This window comes from Triticum dicoccoides, chromosome 2B (genome assembly GCF_002162155.2).
Source record: "Triticum dicoccoides isolate Atlit2015 ecotype Zavitan chromosome 2B, WEW_v2.0, whole genome shotgun sequence".
Taxonomy (NCBI): Eukaryota; Viridiplantae; Streptophyta; class Magnoliopsida; order Poales; family Poaceae; genus Triticum; species Triticum dicoccoides.
In genome coordinates this window covers 820,951,411-820,955,441 of record NC_041383.1, presented here as the reverse complement: position 1 = coordinate 820,955,441, position 4,031 = coordinate 820,951,411, and the positions used below count along the sequence as shown (strand labels likewise).

The window sequence follows — 4,031 nt, the reverse complement described above, 5'->3', positions numbered from 1 at the left end:
CCTCACCTTCGCCATCAAGGACATGTACGACCGACTGACTGACGGATCCTTCGATTGGCAGCAAATTCGACGTTGCCGGCTGCGTCATCGGATTCGGCACCCCGGACTGGCGGCGGATGCACGCGCCGGCCGCCGCCACGGCGCCCGCCGTGCTGGCCACACTGGCCGCCGGTGCCACGGGCGTGGGCAAGACGGTGATGGACGAGATGGCCTACAACATCAACAGCGAGAACGTGCACTACGGCAGCCCCGCCAACCCCTGCGCCCCTGGCCGCGTCCCCGGCGGCTCCGCCGTCGCGGTCGCCGCCAGCCTCGCTGACTTCGCCCTCGGCACCGACACCGGCAGCAGCGTCAGGGTGCCCGCCGCCTAGTGCGGCATCTTCGGCCTCCGCCCCTCCCATGGACTGGTCTCCACCAAGAACGTCGTCCCCATGGCGCAGATGTTCGGCACTGTCGGTAATTTCAGTCTAGCCCTGCTTCTGTCAGTGTTCAGCCGACACATTATCCATCTGTTCATTCAGTTGTATAAGTGTCTGAACATCCGAGTGTAATTATGCTTACAGGGTGGTTTGCTAGAGATCTGCCTACGCTATCTCGTGTCACCGACGTGATGCTGCCGCAGGTGTTGGCTGCCACCGATGTCGATGCCAATATACGACGACGACCGAGCCGTGTCATCATTCCTACAGACTGTTTCAAGGTCTTGGGCTCTTTGGACGACCGCACCTACGAGATCCTCAACGCTTCAGTGGCCAAAATATTCGGCAGTAAGTAGCTACCATGAACTCTAACTCATCATTGCAGAGTGGAGAAGAGAAGAATAATGCAGAGTATAGGTTTTCTGAAGCTTCATCCTTGCCATGCCTTACATATATAATATTTGAGACTTGTGAGGTGTGTTTGGCAGGTGATGCTGTGGTGGAGAGTGGCAACCTTGGTGATTTTGTCTCCAGCAATGTTCCGAGCCTCGGCTAGTTCATGACCGACTTGTCTGCGGTCGAAGCATCATCATCTTGTGTGCCGGCTCTGTCTGCCATCTCACGTGTCATGCGAGTCCTTCAAAGGTGTGCAATCACAACATACCTACTTAATCACACCAGGCAGAACCACAGATATCATAAAATTGTGTCATTTTCATGATTGCGTCGGCGTCAGATGACTCAGTGGCCTTTGAAATGAAATTGCCTGCAGTTTACTTCAGATTGTACCTATGCACATAGATGAGATCAAATGTACCACATGTTTTCAGGTCTGAATTCAAAGCAAACCATGCGGAGTGGGTAAACACGGTGAAGCCGAACCTTGGCCCTGGCATCCGAGAGCGAGTGCACGAGGCCATTGCATCAGAGGATGAATCGGCCATGGAAGACCTTCATGCCGTCAGGACTGAATTCAAGTCTGCGTTGGCCGCTCTCCTCAAGGTAAATTCATTCACTGTTAATAGTTCAAACATATTAGCAATCATAATCCCATTGCTTTGCTGCAAACATGCATTTCCTGAACATGCAGTCGGTCAGGCAGTAGTACGAGTTGATTGTTTAATTTTTTTCTCTGCTTGAATGAATTTGCATTCTGTAGGATGGAATCCCTGCAATATCTACGGTCCCCGGCGTGCCAAGGAAGCTACGGATGGACGCGGCGCTGCTGGAGGACTTCTGGGCGAGGGCCTTCTCCCTGCTGTCCATCGCCGGCCTGTCGGGGTTCTGCCAGGTCAGCGTCCCACTGGGCACTCGCCACGGCATTCCGGTATCGGTCTCGCTGCCGCGCGGCATGGTGATGACCGGTTCCTCATCGCTGTGGCCCAGGAGCTCCACGAGGTGCTCCGAGATGAGGCCGCTGCAGCATGGGCTTCGTCGGCGGCCTAGCCGAATGATTCATCATATCTTGTTGATTCCCGCATCCATCTATGTACAGGGGGTTGTGTGATTGTGTCTGAACATATCTTACTCAAATCATACATCTTTACAAGTCAGAGGCAAAATGTGATCTTGGTTCCAGTTTAGAATAATTGCAAGCCAGAGCCAGGACACAACTGTATTAACAGAGAATAAATATAGTTCAAGTGCTTAAATATTACATGATCCAAACAACTGGCGTCGGCTTATGCCAGTAGGCTTACAAGTTACAACACACTGACAGATATCTAGCACATCCATGTTTACATGTCACATGATAGACAGACCATGCTATACAAACCTTTTCTCCTCTCTCAAGTTAAAACTTCTAACGCCTTCTCTTTGACGCTCTCCTAGTTTTGGTGACCGGCTTCGAAACACGAAAGAGTGCACAACCATGTGCCGAGTCCCAAAACATATCGTATTCCGTCTGCTCGGGGCGAGGAATGAAATAATCGATTGTCTTTGTTTGTATTCCCTCCTCTATTTTGCGCAAGCTACTCCCGTGTCGGAACTCGGGCGATAGATCATGCGGCGTGAAGGTAACTGACATCTCTAGAGCTGGCCAGGATTTTATAGTGTTTATACAGGCTTGATCAGCTGAACTTTGTGCACAGCACTCAGAAGCTGAAAAGCGACAGTCAAAACCGACTAACATAATTTCTTGTGGAAATCTGCGTGTTAATTCGGATGCGATGCTATTCGAAGCGTGAGGCTTGTTGAGCCAATTTGGTATGTAGCAAAGTGGGTCTGGACAACAACCTGTAGTTAATAGACCTACATCTTTCCATATCACTTAATCGTAATATGAAACGTCTTGTGTAGGGACTTGGAACGAGTTCTCCCGTGGCAATTTACCCGAAGACTTGAATTGAGGTCCAAATGACTCCAAACATTTTACGCTAACTCCAACTACGTGTGTGCTTTCGTAGAGTCTCAGAATCAAGATAAAATGAAAACTTTTAAGCGGCTCTTTGCTATCTTTTTATCCGAAACTAAGGCTCATGACTCTACCGTACTCTTACACAGAAGCCGTCCATATCCAAAGATAACATATTTGGGTTCCTTGAACCTTGCGATAGGAAAGACTCTTGCCTACAAGATGCCCGGTGAGAGATCTGAGAAACCTGTAGTGAGAAAGTGAACATCCCGACTCCACGTCTCTCACAAACTTGTCAGCTTCCTTGTCAAACCACTCAAACCTTCCAATGACAGAGCTACTCAAAACATCTTGGTTTGGGACAATGAAAGATGGTAGCACAACATGCACAATCTTTCTGCGTAAAGAGGGCACCACTTGCCGATGATCCCTCGCCTTGCCGAGCAGATCATCACACTCCTCAATATCTCCTTCAACTTCTTCTTTTTGCAAAGCAGCGGCATGATGGTGATGGGTATCATCCTAGACCTCACGAGCGCCGAACTAAGATTTATGTGCGCCATCTCCAGCCTCTCCATGAGGATCTCCTGGGACGCCTTCTCACCATGGCCGCTGAACACGAAGGAGACCACTCCACTCATAGCCTCCCCCATAACAGATGATGTTACCATTTCCAGCATTGATTTTCTTTTAAATTCACAACTGGATGCTTGCCTGACTTGGATGCATCGACTTGATAAATCCATTTGTAGAAACATAATTTCCTGCTCCAGAAAATATAAACAACTTAAGGTCAGCAAATAGTAGAAACGTTAAGTTCCTGCTCCAGAAAATGCAGCTGCCTGGGAAACATTTTTCTTGTTAGTGTAGCCGGGAGCTAGCTAGTGGCTGCTTGAGTGGTAAAAAGAAAGAAAAACAAAACCCTGCTATGTATGCACATCTTTGGAGGCAGGCCAGGGTCCCTAAGCTAGGTGCTGCTTTGGTTCTTTCTTGCTGATCCAAGGAGCAAGCGTAAATAAGCGTCCTAGGTATACGTATCACAGGAGATTACAGTATAAATTGCCTCAATGAAGATAGAATTAAATGGAAAGAAGAGAAGGCGGAAGCGAGCAAAAGCTCTTCACCATCCATCTCCATTCACATCGACCCTTTAGATGCCCACCTTATGGGTATTCGCCATGAGATATACCGTGCACTACTGGTGCGCTACTAGACTGAACGACTGAAACTGGGCTCGCTAGAGGAGGGAGGCTTTC

The 4,031-nt window shown here is 49.1% G+C and overlaps 2 pseudogenes; one reads left to right on the top strand and one right to left on the bottom strand.

Moving 5' to 3' along the window:
• The first annotated feature begins 1 nt into the window (after nt 1).
• LOC119361577 lies at nt 2–1,865 on the top strand (annotated as a pseudogene).
• Nucleotides 1,866–3,116: 1,251 nt separating this feature from the next.
• LOC119361575 overlaps nt 3,117–4,031 on the bottom strand; it is a 5,991-nt pseudogene continuing 5,076 nt past the window's right edge.